This window comes from Mastigoproctus giganteus, chromosome 12 (assembly GCF_048544385.1).
Source record: "Mastigoproctus giganteus isolate SK-2022 chromosome 12, ASM4854438v1, whole genome shotgun sequence".
In the NCBI taxonomy this organism is placed as follows: domain Eukaryota; kingdom Metazoa; phylum Arthropoda; class Arachnida; order Uropygi; family Thelyphonidae; genus Mastigoproctus; species Mastigoproctus giganteus.
Genome location: NC_143586.1, coordinates 136,190,604 through 136,210,042, shown reverse-complemented (window position 1 = coordinate 136,210,042; position 19,439 = coordinate 136,190,604). Strand labels below are relative to the sequence as shown.

Genomic DNA, 19,439 nt, shown 5'->3' with positions numbered 1-19,439 from the left:
TTCTACACTCCATGTGGACCCTTCTGGACGCCAGTTCCAAACGAAAAAAAAAAAAAAAAAAAGACGAAAGAGGAGAGGGTGACAACGGAGAATATTTGGGAGTGGGTTGGGAGGTAATGTACAGAATAGTTGGGAATGTAAGTAGGAGGCATCCCCTCAGCAAAAAGAAGAGAAAAGGTTCAACTAGGCTGAGTCCGCACTGAGGAAGCACTTGGAGCGAAAACGTTCCTTCTAGAAGCGAAAATCCCCCCCCCCCCAATAAGGAGTCTGGGGTCGGCAATTGTCAGTCAGTCAGTTCCTATTGTAATAACCGTGCGTAGGTCACACCCGCTTTGTCTGAGCCATCAAGCGTGTTCAATCCAAGGACAGGAGATCTCCACCAGTTCCATGGCAGTCAACCGTCATACCTTTGAAAATTCCACAGGGGGGTGATCCTAGGGCAGCAACTTTTCAATAGTAGTCAATAACAGAGTTGGTATGTGGAGTCCCATCCTGTTACCGGGTTTGCTATAGGAAATCCATTGTCTGAGTCGACCCCACTAAGGATAGTGGAATCCACAGCCAGTCAAGGAGGTCTTGTCCGGGAGGAGGTCACATTTTAGTTTATTGTCATGTCCAAGGATAATTTTAAAGACAGACAGGATACGAGAGGAGGGCGAAGTTATGCTCTTAGTTGAGAAGCGCGTAATATTTAATGTAATGCATACAGTTGACATGCGTGGCAAGTGCAATGTTGAGTCAGTTTGGTGATACAAGCATTGGGAAAGCAAAAATGAAAGTAGGAGTGTGTTATAAGCCTAATACTCTAAGTACAACAACTGTACACAGTCAGAGTGGGCCAGTAAATCAGAATGTCTTATAATTATGGATTTTAACTTTCCATATATTGACTGGAACTTATGGGCTGGTCACGCGTACACTAACAAGGCGTTTGTTGATTTATTGGATGACTGTTTTCTACAGCAGCATGTAAGAGAGGCAACAAGAGAGACTAATACTCTTGATCTGATTATCAGCAGTGATTATTCATGCATTAAGCATCTAGAGATAAAAGAAACACTAGGTGGTAATGATCACAGTGTATTGATTTGAGATTTACTTAAAGATTGTAACTACCATCACTAAAAGGAAGAGGATGAATCAGATTGGTCCACTTGATATTGATGGTTCGACTGTTAATAATCTTGTTCAAGTTGCTACCAAACTAAATGGGCATTTTGCATCGATATTTATACATGAGGAATTCTTTAGGTAAGTGGAGGCCAGATTTTTTTCAAAGTCTAGAAGGGAGCTAAATGATTTCGTAATAACTGAGAGGAAAGTGGGAGAGCGATTGTTGAAGTTAAACATTAGAAAGGCACCTGGGGTGGAATGGGATCTATCCAATTATATTAAGGAAGGCAGCGAAGTAAGTAAGTACTGTTATTTGTTGTTATTTTGGTTTTTAGGAGCATTAGCAACTAAGGCCATATTGCTCCGGGATATGTAGTGGTCATTCCCTGATCTTTCCGCATCCTCCGTATTTGGTGGTGACGGGCTCGAACCCCGGTCTAATCAAGAAGCGTGTGCTACGCACTGCTGCTCCTTCCCACCTGGCTACGGAGGCGCCTAGTAAGTACTGTAAACCCTGTATAAGTATAGTGCGAAAGCATCAATACAAGAAAGGCTTACGCCCTAACAGTACTGTAAGGCTTACAGTACTGTTGAGGCTTACGCCCTAAACGCTTTATAGTACTGTAAACTCCATAATTGTAAAATGTAAAATCCATAATTATGAGAGCATCCTTGGATTCAAGGGAGGTCCCCACGTTTACAGACATAATACACAATGCATGGCAGAAGAATTAAATTATTTGGGTGGCCTTAAAATAATAGTTCGGTTTTTTTTTACATATATATATATTTTTTTTTGTAAACACGTGATACGACTTTTTACACCATAGGTCGTTTTCCACTGTTCTGTGGTACAAATACGATAATTTAGACACCACTACAAACGAGGCCTGGCACGTTCATTTGTATAATGTAAAGCTTGTGAGCAACAGAAATTCTTTTATCAGTCCATAAGCCGCTCGCACGATAAGAAAACTCATCTTTATCGTAAAATTTCTTCTGTTGTCCGCACATTTTAAATCTGTTCATGCTCTGCATATTATCTGGTTCATACCTTCACTGCACTGGAAATGTTCTCCGAATATTTCTGGTGGGATAACATATATGATACTGTAATAAAGAATTGGCAAAAATTTTGTATTGAGTTTTATACTCAGTTTTATATTAATGGTGTTATCGAAATGTTAAATTATAATACATTTTAGAGCACATTATATTACAAATGTTCTTTTTGACATTGTAGTGGTTTCGCTACTTTTCACTTTCTTTGGAAGATTCAGATCCCATTATTGACTGGAGGAATTGTTTAAGGTCTTTTTTTTTTGGGGGGGGGGGATTGAATCTCAGCCAATTCCCGGAGGATGAAGCAGGGTTTATTCCCGATAGTTACTCTGAGTTTTTCGAATTATGATCATACACGGTACAGAAAAAAATGCACTTCGCCCATACATGTTGGACCAGCAATTCAATATGTATAATGAGACATGAGCATGAAATTGTTTGCCTGCTGAAAACTGCGTCTATTGATAAAATGTAAAAAGGTAACAAAAATAAAAAGCAGCATATCTTGAGAGGTTAGAAGTGTTAGGTATTAGTTTTAATACCCATGTTTTAATTTGCGATTAATTGACCAAAAGGATAATACTCTCAATTTTAAAACAGTGTATCACAGATGTTCTCTGTGACACTATAATCATAGAATATAGCAATTTAAACTGGTGTATAACACGTCATGTAATGATGGGAAAAATTAGAGCTTAAATCTGCCATTTTTATTAGACTGTTTATTTCGGAGTGATGTTCAGATTCCTTCATTATTTCCAATGGACTCTGCCTAAGGATACTGTTTGTCATATAATCCATCATTTATCCTGAAAAAAGCAAATGATGCAACGCTATTTTAAGGTCCGTTTTCTCTGTGATTTCTCTGTCTAGCATTGTCAGCTACTTGTGTTATCCGACTTTTATGTCCGAACGAATACTGTTTTCCTTCTTTGGCTTTCTTATTCTCTGCGTTAATTCATTGATCTTTTCCAGTTTAAATATTTTAAAATAAAAGCCATCTTTCAAATAACTGATATTTCAATTCGTTATGAAAAAGAATTAAGTTAGTTAATGTTACTCAGTGCGTTACATTTCAGGCGCAATCGTTTTCTTAAATTAATTGAATTTTTTTTATTTCTTTTTCTGCGATTAATAGAGTGAAAACTAAATATATTTATCTCCTTAGCAATTAATTATTAAGATTATAACTATATAGAACACTTATTAAAATTCTATAGTTTTACGTTCTCTAAATATAGCCATAGTTTAATTACAACTGTATGATATTTACTACTCTTTACCTTGTCCTTCCGTCCGCATATAACACCTCGATTCCCTGGAGGAATTTATTATGAAATTTTGTATTTGGGCCTTTTAAAAATATTTGTCGGGCCTTTTACAGATTTCATTATAATCTGACAAATAGAAATCCAACAAGTATTATTTCTTTTTTCCATGCAATTTGTATGAAAAAAAGGAAAGAAAATAAAGAAATTCATAGGTTAAATGTAGTTTTAAGGCAGTATTGCAAGCTTTCTTGTATTGTTATGTAAGATTCGTAAACGTCTTGCCTATTGCGAAGATATATAGTGGCGGATAAACCAACTATCACCTTAAAAAAAAGTAACATCTGTAGTGAAACGTATAAGATATTGTTTGATTACAGTCATTTTGTTTGTCGCAAAGCAAAGGTATTGCGTCAGATAACGCTTCTATTGCATCAGCAGTAAATGAAGATATTGCATCAGCAGTAAATGAAGATATTGCATCAGCCGTTTCTATAAATACGGCGTTGGAAGGATGTACACACTCATTAGTATCCTGTTTGGCTCCATATGTTCAGTTGACACCAAGAAAAAAAATGTGTAGCTGTTGCTCTGTCCCAGGAAGGACTTTCTACGCGTGCTATCGCTGATAAAATAGTCTGCCAGCAGTCCTTAAATTAAACTGCCCGGGTGCGGAAATTAAAGGGTGAAACCGGTGATGTGAAGAGAAGACCTGGATCAGGCCGTAAGAGAGTGACTACGCCTTCCCAAGATCGATATTTGAAACGGCTATGACTTCGTAATCGCCATGCTACTGCTCCTGATCTAAAACTGAACTTTGAGATGGCCTCTGGTGTTGAAACAAATGCGCGAACTATCCAAAGACGGCTTTCAGAATGTGGTCTGCATGCCTATCGGCCCAAGAAGAAGAAGACTTTGTTTACCCAACAAATGAGAAAGAAGCGACTTGCTTGGGCTAAAACGCATGTTTCGTGGACAAAAGAGCAATGGGACACCGTCATCTTTTCTGACAAATCGAAATTCAACCTGCATGGCTCGGATGGGAAGCGATATGTCAGAAGACGAAAATTGGAGGCATACCATCCTGACTGCATAACACCGACTGCAAAGTTCCCTGCCGGTCAGATGATCTTGGAATGCATAACAAGCAAAGGTGCGGCGAATTAAGTTTATTAACGGAACGGTGAATGCAGAAACCTACACTGCTATCTTGGAGGAGTGCTAGAAACCCGTTACTAGGGATCACCACACAAACATCCAAAACTGTATTTTTCAACAGGACTGAGCACCTTGCCATACAGCAAAATTGGTAAGTTTTATGCCATTTAGATGAGTTTGTCTTCTTGTCTCACGAGACTTTAAACATACTTACGCCAATGTTTTCCCTCTTTTTTTCTCCCTTAAGGTGCAATCATACCTCAGAAATTAAGTATGACTATACCTATTATGTATGGCCAATACATAAAGGCGATTCGAAATTCAGAAAACGATTGCGCGGAATTGCGCGTTATAGAGAGGTGAAAAGTACTGAAACCTACAACTTTTACAAGTTAATCTGTAATAGTACCAGAGATAAGGTTAGGGAGGCCAACACTGAGTATGAGAAAACACTAGTTAAGAGAGCAAAAAATGGGACAAGAAGTTTTTCATCTGTGTAAATACAAAGAAGAAGAAAATGAATCAGATCGGACCCATTTTATTAACTTTGGGAAAGTCTTAGATAACTCAGCTGATGAATTCAATAGGTACTTCGAATCGGTTTTTACTGACAAAAGACCAGTCATGCTGAGGAGAGTCTGTGAAAATCAGACTTAGACATACGGAATTACTGATTTCGAAATTGCAGACGAGAGTTATTAGAAAACATTCGAGCCTAAAGGCAAATAAGGTTCTTGGAGTTTATGTCATATACCAAGTAATTTTTAGTGAGGCGCCCAGAGTGTACTGAACTATTCCGGTTAATTATCAGGACATCACTGGACTCGAGAGAGATTCTTTTGGATTAAAGAAATGCCTACGTATGGCCAATACATAAAGGCGATTCGAATGAAGTCGGTAACTACAGACAGGTTAGTCTGACTTCAGTGGTAGGGAAAATCATAGAGGAAATAATTAACAGTTGAAGACAGGAATATTTAGATAAAATCTGGAGGTCACACAACATCGTTTTGTTAAGGGAAAAGTTTAACTAACCTAAGCTATTTTGACACAGTTACCCATGAGTTGTATGTAGGGAACTATTTCGACATAATTTATTTGGATTTTAGCAAGGCATTTGGCTCAGTCCGTCATGAGAGGTTACTGTATAACTGGAACATGTTGAGATAACTGGAAAGATTCAAAGATGGATTGCAGAGTGGCTGCAGGGCAGAAGGAAGAGGGTTGTGGTTAATGGATGTTCTTCAGATTGGCGTAATGTCAGATATGGCGTTCCCCCACGGATGGGTTGTTGAATTACTGTTGTTTCTGATTTTGAGATACGATATCGACGAAAGGATAAAGGACATGATGTCAAAATTTGGAAACAGTGTAAAGCGTGGGAGAATCTTTAATGACCAATACCAAGCAGTCCTCCTTCAGGATGACCTGCATTCAAGAATGATGAGAAAAGTGGCAGCATAGGTGAATGGCGATCCATAAGAAATTGTTCATCTGTTGGGATTGAATTAAATACAATAAAGGAAGAAAGTTATCTGCGAGTTACAATACGGAAAGATATGAAGTTCTCTGAGCAGTGTACAGGCAGCCAGGAAAGCCCATGGTGTCCTATCGATGATTTATTGAAAAATATCGTGCAGAGATAGGGAGGCCATAATTCCACCGTGTAAGGCAATTGTAAGGTTGCATTTGGAATACTGTGTCCAAGTAGATAGACCTAATCTGAAATAACACATTGAGCTTTTTGAAAGGGTTCGAAGTCGGGCAGTCGCATGGTGAAATGGCCAAAAGGGGCGACCGTTCGAGGAAGGATTTCGATTATGTGGACTACAGAGCTTGGCAACCATGCACCTTAGAGGGGACCTGATTGAGGTTTATAAAGTTTTGAGAGGGCTTACTAAAATGAGTGAAGTCAGAATTTTCATTGTTATAAATAAATCCAGAACTCGGGGTCATAAATTAAAATTACAAGTTCTGAAGCTTAGGAGTATGGAGTTTTCTTTTAGCCAGCAAGTTGTTTATTACTGGAACAAGTTTGCCTACGCAGATAGTTGATGCTGACAGATTGAAGAAGTTCAAAGATACCTGGATAGTTACCTACGTGAGATGGGAAGCACATAATTTGTATTTGTATTTTCTTATCTCCTTTTTTTACTTTTTTTTCCCGCTGGTACAGTAAAAGCCTGTGGCGTCCTTGCACTATATGGCTAATAGTAATAATTAAATACTAATACTAAATGTATAGTTGTAAAAATGTGTATGTTATAAATTGTAAATATATTGGTAATAATTCATGTGTATTTCTATCATTGAGCACGTGTGTTTAATTCAGGTTTAGGATTTTATACTCGGAGTGTAATTCTACCTTGAAAGCCTAGACGACATTTTAGTTCTTCAAGGACATTACTTGAGCAGAAAAAGGTGGCATGGAAAGGTTACAGAGCAATAAAATGTACTGAAGTCTATAACAGCTACAAGATGATCTGTAATAGAGCCACAGAAAAGGTTCGGCAGGCAAAGGCAGTTTATAAGAAATCACAAGCAAACAGAGAAAAGGAGGGGGGATAAGGAATTCTTAACATATATAAATGCCAAGAAGAGCAGGACAAACCAGATCGGACCTTTACGTAAGGGAAAGGGGATAGTATTAAATACACCAGCTTCCGTTGCAGATGAACTCAACAGTTATTTTGCATCGATATTTACAAATGAAAAACCTTTTGTGGCAATGGGAAATTGTGGGAGCGAAGTTGAAAAATATGTAATTAATAATATTGAAATTTCGCAAGATTATTCAATGAAAAAACTTTCTAGCCTACAGGCCAGTAAGGCTCCTGGAGTTGATGGAATATACCCTATAATCTTAAGGGAGGCGGCAAGTGAGTGCATTGAACCATTGAGACTAATTATGCGACCATCACTAGACTCTGGTAAGATTCTCTTGGATTGGAAAAGTGCCAATATATCTCCCATACATAAGGGTAGCTCTAAGAGTGAAGTGGGAAATTATCGACCTGTCAGTCTGACTTCAGTGGTAGGGAAAATCATGGAGGCAATGATCAAGGGTGGAATTCAGGATCATTTGGATCGAATTGAAATTCTCAAGGATACTCAGCATGGTTTTGTAAAGGGAAAATCATGTTTAAATCATGGTTCGCTATTTTGAAAGGGTCACTCACGAGCTGGATTTAGGGAATAATTTCGACATTGTTTATTTAGATTTCAGCAAAGCTTTTGACTCAGTCCCACATCAGCGGTTGCATTATCAGCTGGAACAGGTTGGGATCACTGGGAAAATCCTTAGATGGATAGCAGGATGGCTTTAGGGCAGGAGGCAGAGGGTTGTGATAAATGGCTATTCCTCAGATTGGGTTGATGTAAGAAGTGGGTTCCCCAAGGATGAGTATTAGGGCCACTGTTGTTTTTAATTTTCATAAACGACATCGATGAAGGGATAGAGGGCGTGATGTCTAAATTTGCAGATGATGTTAAAATTGGTAGAGTAGTTAATGATCACTGTCAAGCTGAGCTTCTTCAGAGAGACCTAGATTGACTTCAGGAATGGTCAGAAAAATGGCAGCTATGCTTTAATCCAACAAAGTGTAAGGTATTACACCTGGGAAACAGTAATCCCAAAATAACTTATTCACTTGGTGGAGTTCAACTAAACCCAGTACTGGAGAAAAGGGACTTGGGTGTTACGATACGGTCAGACATGAAATTCTCTGAGCATTGTAAACAGGTTGCAAGGAAGGCCCATGGTGTTCTATCGATGTTCTATCGAACTTTTGCAAGTGGAGATAGGGACGTGATAATCCCATTATATAAGGCTTTTGTTAGACCACACTTGGAATACTGTGTTCAAGTATGGAGACCGCACAAGAAAGACATCGAGCTTCTTGAAAGGGTGCAAAGACGGGTAACTCTTGAAAGGGTGCAAAGGGCTTCTTGAAAGGGCGCAAAGCCGGGTGAGATCGGCAAAAGGGCGTCCTTATGAAGAAAGATTTCGAATATGTGGGTTGCAGAGTTTGGAAACTAGACACCTTAGAGGAGATTTGATTGAGGTGTTTAAGGCATCAGTAAAATGAATGAGGATGAAATTTTCAAGATTATAAATGATGCTAGAACTAGGGGACATAAATTCAAGTTATGGGGGGAAATGTTTAGATTGGACTGCAGGAAGTTTTATTTTAGCCAGCGAGTTATAAATTACTGGAATAAGTTGCCTACATGGGTGGTAGCGGCTGACAGTTTGGGGAAATTCAAAGGTCATCTGGATAGTACCTTCGGGTCAGGGGAGCGCATAGGATGATAGGTTTAATTTCCTTTTCTTTTATTTATTCATTTTATATTTTATTGTTTTTTTTTTTTTTTTTTTCATTGTTTTATTCGGTTTTTTTTTTTTTTTTTTTTTTTTTTTTGGCTGGTGCAGCATAAGCCATAGGCTTTCTTGCACCATGCGGCCATTACTAATACTGATACTAATATGCCTTCATACAAAGTGAATTTCCGACATTCTCGTTTCTTCAGCATATTTATATAGTTTTGTGTATGCAGTTTTTAGGCGCTTCGCATATATACGCAAATGCGCCTATTGTCTTCACTATGTCCATCCATTCGCATGTCTGTCCGTCCACATGTAGAAGATAAGCTACCACTGCACGGATTTTCATGAAAATTTACATTTGTACGTTTTCAAAGCGATTTCAAATTTTGTTAAAATCGAACAATAGAAATCCGGCAAAATTAGTATTTCATTTTTTCATACAATTTGTATGGAAAAAAGCAATTCATAGATTAGATGCAGTATTAATGCAGTATTCCGAGCTTTCGACAGTCTGTGCGCGCTTCGCGTGTATTGTTATGTAAGATTCGTAAATGTGGCATTACTTGTGAAGGAACACACACACATATATATATATATATATATATATATATATATATATATATGAATATGAGTTAAGTTAATAGTTTTTAAAGGTAAAATATGATATACTAGCTTATCAGGTAAACCAAAAACCATATCGGGTACCCAACGTGACCTGGAAAAAATATAAATATATGCCATGACATAAGCAATACATTATAAAAATATAAAAAAAAATACCATTAAAATGTTAATTATGGCAATAAGATACATTGAAAGGGACTTTTTCGAGGGCTAACCCTTTCAATGTATCAACCATAATTAACGAGCTATCCGTTTCTGTAGTCATCGTCCAGCATTATGCTGGACGATGATTTATACAGACCGATGTAATGTTTAATCGTCTTAGATGGCATTAATTGGTTATGTGACATTTTAATATTTATTATAATATTTATATTTATTATATCATTTACTATTTGCTTTTTCATACTTGAAACTATAAGAACAGACTTGAAAATATAATTGATTAGTAGAAATGCGGCGCCTCCGTAGCCAGGTGGGCAGGAGCAGCAGTGCGTAGCACACGCTTTTTGATTAGACCGGGGTTTGAGCCCGTGAGCCACCAAATATGGAAGATGCGGAAAGGTCAGGGAATGACTACCGCATATCCCCGGAGCAATATGGCCTTAGTTGCTAATGCTCCTAAACACCAAACAACAATAGAAATGCAAAGTAAAGTACATGTATATTACTTTAATTTCTATTAATCATGGAAAAAGAAAAAAATTTAATTAATTTAAGAAAAAAAAAATTGAACCGCCTGAAATCTAACTTCATATATTAATTAACTTGTTCGTTTTTATCTGTATCATATACGGAAATGATAAGAAATACGAGTGGAACTGTTATCTATGAAGTATGTCGTTTTTTGTTGTATTCGCTCATTATTACAGTATACTTTTACTGATCCCCCCCCCCCCTTCAATCCTGACTTGCTGTGGTTAATGCTTGTTAGTTGTTCTCTATTTGAAAAGGTCTGGATTTGAATTACGTCAGTATCGGGTGTTTCCTTGACTTTATCGTCCCTCAGAGACGCTCTCGTTGGTAGCGCAGTTTAAACGCACTGATTCTAAACATTATCGTCCTGTTTTATTTTCATTCCTTCTGTACTTCGATTTATAGCATTTTTTTCACTTTTCTAACCATTCATCATCTCTCTCTCTCTCTCTCTCTCTGTATGTATGTATGTAAATATTATTATACAAACTTTTTAATATTTTCCTTGTCTCCATTGCTGTTAGTAGTGCGCATTACTATTTTAACATAATTAAGTAATATAACAAATATAATTTAGCTCCTTGTCGTTACTAAATTCATATAAATTGGCTGTGTATAAGTTAGCCTGAAATTGATCATTCTGTCGCATATATGTTAGTGTAAGCATGTTGTAACCGTTGGCATACTGGACAGGGAAAAGCGATAGAAGGATTATTAGATCAAGCATAGCTCCAAGCGAAGCCAACGACCTCCTAATCACCATGCCACGACTCCACCCTATTCTCCAGCGTCGCTGATGAAAACCGCAGCCAACGGCGTGTTTCATCCGTAGAGTCGAGTTTAACAGTGCGGCTAACTACCTAAAGGTAATTTTGGTGATCGAAATTAAAATGAGTGTGGGGTCGACATGGGAATAGACCCATAGCGTGACGAACTATCTTAAAAATGGTAATTACAAAATCCGGAGCTGTATGAACTAAAAGTTGTCGTTTGCAATGAATAATAACGCTAAAATGCAGTAGGTTATTTGAATGGGTTTCACAACTTCTTCCTCTTATATTGGTGTATAACTTTAAACAGCTACAGATTTATTACTATACACACTCCCTTTTACACATTTAATGTTATAATCCTTCTTTTTTTTTTTTTTAACCCTTGCGATTTTCCGACACTGTCTTCTTTATCTTTACAGTAAAAATTCATTCCAAAGGGGGAGGGGAAGAATTTTTTTACGGAGGAAAATATCAGATTCCTCTCAGAGGATATTAATCTGTGTGTGGATAAAACAGTTCAGTGCTTTTAGAAAGCTACAATATTCGAGGTTCCAGATTTTAGCGGCAGAATTGTTGTTTTTAAAGTATTGTTCGTAGCCTTATTTAATATTGCTGAGATTTGAAAGTTTTGCAGTTGGAAACTTCGTCTGATTATTTGATTACAAAATACAGGCTTCTCTTTACCTTTTCCGCTTCAAGCATTTTAGTTCGACAGATCTCTACTGCTCTCTGACCAAAGTTTAATTGTATGTGCTTTTCTCTGACTTCCGGTTTTGTACTGCAGTGCTATTTTTAGATTCTTTTATCAACGAATAGTTTTGAAAATCACAACTACGCTCTGTGGACTTAAATTTCAACATACCTACGTCAAGAATTTCAGTTATTCGTTGTTTCTTGACTGATCGATCTTCCATATTTCTTTAATGAAATAGTTGCCATGTTATGACTAGAGTTACAATAAAAAAAATGAAGGCAACTCACCTCTTCTTGACATCTTCGGAAGTCACCATATATTTGCAATAATAACGTGACTTAACGGTTTTGGTTGTGGGGTCAGGAGAGTGAGTGCTAACAGTTGCTGCGGTCATGGTGACCTCTTCGCGCACAACAGTATTAAGATTGTACCAAAACCGGTTTATGGCTAATAACACTGAACAACAAATTTTGAGTAATATCTTGTTATGGGCGTGAAAGTAAGTTACTTTATAGATTTTGGTGTGCTACTAAACACGAAAATGGTGCTTAAAATGGCAGATTGGCTCTTGTTTTGGAAAAAAGTAGTTTTTTATATTTATACAAGATATTTTTTTATTTGTATGGCAGTAAGATGTAGCTCCGAACCTATCTGAATCAAACACGGGTGCTTTTCCCCTTTCACTTGTATTCATATTCGGGAATATCCCTTTTAACCTTCCAACAATAATCGGCTAACATGGCGACACTCCATTTGCTTTTGTTTATCTTTGTTCCATCGCTGCGATGTCTTGATGGAAGCGCTCCCATGTTCATCGCTGACCGCACCACAGTTTGGCTGGAAGAAATGCAGGTGTGAGTGAAATAAATGCATCTTCAATGACATCTTGCACCCCAGTTTTTCGCAAGAATTAATGACACCATCCACAAGCTGCCTGTAGTTGCTGGCTTTAAGATATCCTAGAAAACTAGCCGAAACATTTCGAAAGGCTTTCCACGCAGATTTCTCGCTGTCACCAAGGGCACATCCGAACTGTTCGTCTTTGAAAAGTTGCCTTATTTGTGGACCAATGAAAACGTCTGCTTTAATCTTCTCTGTACTAAGTTTTGATGATTAAATATAATGAAAAATCTATGTTTTCGAAAGTCAATATGACTTTAAAAAAGGATTAAGTGCTGAGGATGCAGTACACAGATTAGTCCGGACTGTAGAGGAAGCGATTTCGAGATATGTGTTAGCAGTCTACATTGATTTCAAGGGTGCTTTCGACCTCTCTGGTGGGAGAGTATTATAGCAAGAATAAGAATAACTGAATGTTCTGGTACCTTATATTCAGTGTTTAGAGACTATTTTAGTGATCGAAGAATTGTATAACTACAATTTTAACTTAACAGACACTATATACTGAAATTACAAGAAGTGTATTATATGGATGTCCTCTATGCTCGGCGATAGGTCTCTTCCTCTGGAATATTGTCTTTGATGAATTCATAAACAAGGACATAGAAGGAACAAGATATATAGCATATGCCGATGATTTAGTAATTCTGATTACTGGGAATTCTTGTTCTCAATTCGAGAACAGAGCTGAAAATGTATTAACAGAATTGTACAGATGATCAAGAATAAATAAGTTGCAGATTTCACAAGAAAGGACTGTGAAAATGCTATTGAAAGGTAAGTTAAGCATGAATAGAGCACCAACTGTCAGGCTGAATGGCGGGAGGCAATTCAGTATGCTAAATTCACAAAAATATTTAGGAATACAAGTTGAAGAGAGGCTGTTCGTTACTGAGCATGCTAAATATCTTAAGAATAAAATTCGAACATTGCACGCCAAGCTCCGGAGGGGTATAAGGTCTGATTGGGATATAAAAGGCCGGGCCATAAACCTTTTGTATAAATCTCTATTTGTTCCCATCATGATATATGCTTCAGGAGCTTGGGTACATAGAATAAGTAAGGTGGTAAGGCAAAAATATACTTTACAGGCACAGAAATTTGCCTTATTGGGTGTGACCAGGGCATACAGACCTGTATCGTCAGAGGCTCTGCAGATAATATCTGGGAAAATGCCTGTTACGTATGTTATACTGCTGATTAGTTTATTATATTACACCAAGAAAAATATAAGAAAGACTATTCTGGGAGTATGATCTTGCCCAGATTAAAATAAAGTTTATGTGTGATCAGATCTTAAAACTGAGAAAGCATGAATATTGCAAGAACTGATGGCTTTATATCAAAATGACTACAAAATTCTAATAAAGGAAGACAGACATATCTGTTCCCCCAAGTTGGATAAGTAAATAAAAAGAAGCCTTGGCTGCAGTTCGGCTTAAATGCAACATTCCTAATAACAGGACTCGGCTTGGCATATAGATTGTTCCAACTATGTTTAAAAGAGCAAGGAAATTGTCAATGCTGACAGGAGGAAACTTCTCAACATATTATGTTGGAATGTGGAAATTATGTCGATTTAAGACTAAATTTGGAGATATCTTCTGGCGTAGACTTAAAGGAGGCTCTCTATTGTTCACAGAGAAAAGATTGTTTAAGTATTTTAATGACTTTTTAAGTGCTGTGTTTAGAAGACGGAAAAACTTATTACCAGATAGTAGAAGCCAGGCTCCTCGCAGAAGGGATGGACACTTCTGTGACTGAAAAAATTAATTAAAAATTTGTCAAGATATATTATCTTCAGAGAAGGCTAAGTGGCAGTAACGAAGTTTTGTTTCGTTCGTTTATGTTAAAATTTCTATAACTAACCGTTTTTCGAACTTTACAGCTCAGACATTAAGAATACAGTATATCCCAAGCCATGAATAGGCTTCGGCCTAGGGAATGGTTGAACATCTGGTATCTTAAATGTATGTACTAAGTGTTGGGAATTTGTACTTCTGGGATGAGGTGGAACAAGCTCTTCGGAGTTGATATCCTTAACCATCCAGTTTGCAACAACTGTGGGATGGATTTCAGTCAACATGGACCAGCATCCTTGTGACACGCTTTCGACACCCAGTTGCGTCCGTTCCACTGGATTTCGCAGATGCTCGATGGAATTTCCAAAGCCTTCATGAAATTTTCATGAGCTCCATTTGACATAGAGTGGTGGAAGCAAAACTTTATTTGGATCTACCAGAGGTTCAAATGCTACGTTCTTCATTCCAGGTGTCAATGATTTTCGTTGAGGCCAACTCCTCTTTTTGTAGTGCATATCCTTGGCACGACTATCCCACTCGCAGAGAAAGCAACAATACTTAGTGTAAGTCTTTTGTAGTCCTAATAAAATGTCGATTACCTTTAAATCACCACATATCTGCCACTCATACTTCTGATATGTACACATAAGAGGATGTTCTCCATGTTTGCATATGTTTTTTTTTGTGGACGTCATACGCAAGAGGAATTGAAGGCAGCATATTTCCATTGTGTAATTACACAGGCTAACCTGAGAAGCGTCTATAAATAGTCGCCATCCTTCGGGAACGTGCCTCATATTCATTGCTGCCATTATACCATCAACATCCTTACAAACAGTGACTTCACTTTCTGTTTGATAGAATTTATCATAGTCGTTTATTTCGAGTACGAAATGATGTCACTTTCGCAGAATGATCTAGAAGATTCCACTGTTGTAGCCTTGAGGCCAAAAGCTCTGCCTTAGTCTTCGCCAGTTCGAGATCCCTAATGAAGTCATTAAGCTCACTTTTTGTGATCTTATGTGGTTCAGAAGGATAAAGGTTTGCAGTGGCGGATCCAGAAAAAAATGACAGAAGAGGCACCATTTGTGACAGGGGACACCATTTCTGCCTTGTTGTTTGTGCACAAACAAGGCACAAAATAATGCACAGAACAAAACAAACATGACAGTCTAACATAATGTGACTGGCGGACACAGGCACACAGCTCTGAATTACTTTGAAGTCAATATTACGCCCGACCAAACTGCAAGACGCCTCGAACTAGAATGGCGATCACATCAGCATCAGTGTTGCTAACTGTAGTCAGTTTAAAATAGCTGAGCCAGAACGCAAAAATATATAAAATCCTATGTTAACAATGAAAAAAAATTTTTTTTGTAGGTAAATGGAATTTAAACGATTGGTGAATATTCTCCGAAAAACGACAGGGGATGCATGTGCCCCGGAGCCCCTACACTGAATCCACCACTGAAGGTTTGGACAAAATGGTGGATCTCTTGACGTAGACAGCTACTGTACTTTTTCGCAAATATCAAGTTGATGTTCATCAGTGTCTTCATCTTCATTAGACTGTACAGAAAAGCAATCGGGTCGTTCAGGAATAGGTAGTACTTCACTGTGAGGCACGGGACGAATTGTATATTTGGGTACGTCACTGCCCCCTTTTTCTTTATAGTCATCCCTTTTCTAATGGGGGACACCACATAGAAGTAACAGTCTGTGACATGATTTGTTGGCTCCCTCCATATCATGATCACTGCGAAAGGCATAAAACGTTCCTTTCGATTCACCCACGCGTTGAGTTTTGATGAACAGGTGGTAGCACAGCGTATGTGTGCAGGCCAGTTCTTATCCTGGTCGCCTACTTTACATCCAAAGTACAAGAAGTAGGCTTTTTATGTGGTTCGAGTTAAGGAACGCTCTCTTGAAGCTAACATGACTTCTCCACATACGTAACAGAAGTCGTCTGGACTAATCACAATTACGGGGCATATTAATCTTACACGACACAAATACTGCGCACAAAGTAGGAATCTCATAGAGAACAACCGTTAACTGAGAACAAATTACCCACTTCCTAGCCGTACACGAGGATTACTGCAACAGAGGTAAAGACACATTTGAGACGACAAGTTATCACGTGATAAAAGCGTTGTGGTACTGAAACTGCGGTTTTGCTATGCGTTTTGCCGCGAGCCGTAGTTGATAATATAGAACTCGCTAATATGAGACCGGAACTGTAATTCGAAAACAAGAGCCAATCGACAATTTTAATGTGATTTTCGTGTTCAGCAACGTAAAATTAGTCAAGATTGGGTATTTTCGTTTTCGTAATATTTTACGTGTTGACTAGTGCAACGAGCGGTTGTGATCCGAGAACACTGGCCAAAATAACTTCTCGTTACATTTGGATAACGTTGATAGTTATTGAAAACGCTATGATGCATAGGACATTGTTTGATGATTAGAAAAAGACTTCGCTTCCAAAAGTATTGTTTGCATGTAACAGTAAGAATTATCTGAGTCAGTCGTGGAGACATTATCTGTGGTTATTTTTACTTAATTCGTTTGGAGACTGAAGTCCTGTTGGGATGAATTCATATGATTGTTTTAACAGTATCACATCTTGTCGCTCATATCTGTATTTTGTATTTCTCTGTAGAAGTGTTGTGGGACGAAACTAAAAGTCGTATGGACACACACTACCTATGTACAAAAAATCCAGGAATTAAAAAAATATATATTTTATGCTATATACCCCAGAACTGCCACGCAGGGACAGAAAGTTAGCAAGATCACAACAAGAACATTACTAGATTTTGTGGTATGTGGATTAGAACACGCGGTACGTGTAACTCTGAACTTGGACGTAACTGACTACTTCGATATAGTAGAAGAATGATATCCAAATTGCATTACTAAATATACCCTCATCTCGCCGATTCATTCATATAAGATTACTACTGTTCTAGCGGCGAATAGAGATAATCGAGTTTTTGCAATTTATTAAGAACTGGTGTTCCTAATAAATTGTTTCTACTGAGTAGTTAACTGGTTTTCTATTGTATAATGGCCAACTGTTATAAAAGGGTTCAGTGCTAGCGTTATGAATAACAAATAAATAATAATAAAATAACAAATACCAAAGTTTTGCCTTTGGTATTTGGTATTTTATTTTATTTTATTATTATTATTTTATTTATTTATTATTTTTTTTTTTGCTAATTTGCCACTTTGTTGTCTGTGACTGCAAAAATATTAACAGTCATCTTTTGGACACAGCGCAAGTGAAGTATTTTACTCTTGTTTTCTGAAAATCGCATTCGACTTATTTCATTTTACTCCCATTCGCTTTCTGATAGGCCTTTATTGATTATTGTGTTCCGATACAATATTCTGTTCAAGAAATGTTTTCATATTATCTCCTAATTGAGGAGTTTTCATTTTGCATGTTCACTCTATCATGTCAGACCTTTTCAAAGGTAAAATTATTGGCTAATTTAACATAAGCATGGTGGCCGCATATAGCCCCTATGCATAATTTAAAATGACAATTAAGAGCACCGAAATTGCGATATCTAAATCACTGTGAATGTATTTGTTAGATAAAGAAACGCATCATTTGGCAGCATGGAGTCAAGGTGTTGAAAGATGGAAAGAAAACACTGGACAATTCCTATAACAAAATTGCCCTAATTTACTAAAGTGGTGTGGGCAGAGGATAGTTCCAGAAAATACGCCTTTCTAGTTCATTTCGCAGATGCTCGATGGAATTTAGAACCGTGGATTTGGTTGCTCAAAGTCCCTTAAACAGATAGTTTAAGTGACTTTGAGCAAGCCAGGGTAGTTGGTGGCAGACTAGCTGGCATGAGTATCTCAGGCAAACAGCGACTATGTGGTAAAAAACAGCTCAATTGAGCTGACACGGCTTGTGACACAACTGTACAGAAAGGCATTGTGTGTGTGTGTGTGTGTGTGTGTGTGTGTGTGTGGATGCGGTCCCGCTCTAAACTATGGCAACACCACCATGTGTTGGAAGTACCGTACCTCGTAAAGCCTCTTAGTGCAGTGGTGAATATGTTTGTGCAGTGTAGTGTAGGGTTATGTTGTTCTTGTTGATTTTTTTTTTTTTTTTTTTTTTTTTTTGGTAGTTATTGGCGCATCGGCTTCTGTGGCCATAGTGCACCTCCCAAGGTTTTTTGCAGTACTTTGATCCAAGCCCGAGGCGGGATTCGAACCCGCGACCTTTGGGTTGCCAGGCAGGCGCTTTACCCACCCGGCTAGCCCGGTCGGCTCTTCTTGTTGATTGATGGTAACCAAAGAAGTATTTCAGAATGCGCATCTTCGTACTATATCATGGATGGGGTATCGCAGCCGACGACCGAACTGGGTTCTACTACTTTCAGCAAAATCAAGACGAAACGGTTACACTGGAACCGGAAACACCAACATTGGACAGTGAAGAATTTTCTAATACTGTAAATGGTGCCTGGTTTGACAAATTCTGGTTCCTGCAATTTCGATCTGATGAGAGTACTAGAATAAGGCGAAAACAGTGAGTCATGGTGTTAACAATGCAGGCAGCAGTGTAATTGTGTGCGAAGTGTTCTCGTTGTAGACACTGGGCCTTGCTACAAGAGAAGCAACATCTGTATGCCCTTGATTATTTGGAGATTTTTTTTTTAGGAGCTAGGCACTTTGCTTCAAGGCGGCAGTGTTTTTCCTAATCTGCGTTGTGTTCGTCCAGCAGGATAATGCTCCATATCACAAAGCCAGAACTGTACAGAACTGGATTAAGGAAATGAGAGTGAATCCAGTGAATGCCCCAGTCATCAGATCTTAATTCAATTTTTGTACTTCTGGGATGAGGTGGAACAAGCTCTTCGGAGTTGATATCCTCAACCATCCAGTTTACAACAACTGTGGGATGGATTTCAGTCAACATAGACTAGCATCCTTGTGACACGCTTCCGACACCCAGTTGCATCCGTTCCACTGGATTCCAGGCTGTTCTGAGGA

At 38.1% G+C, this 19,439-nt stretch overlaps 1 protein-coding gene across 1 annotated transcript in view; it reads right to left on the bottom strand.

Moving 5' to 3' along the window:
* Window positions 1–19,439, bottom strand: part of LOC150077446 (serine/threonine-protein kinase BRSK2-like) — a 614,186-nt gene that overhangs the window by 430,149 nt on the left and 164,598 nt on the right. The window lies entirely within an intron of this gene.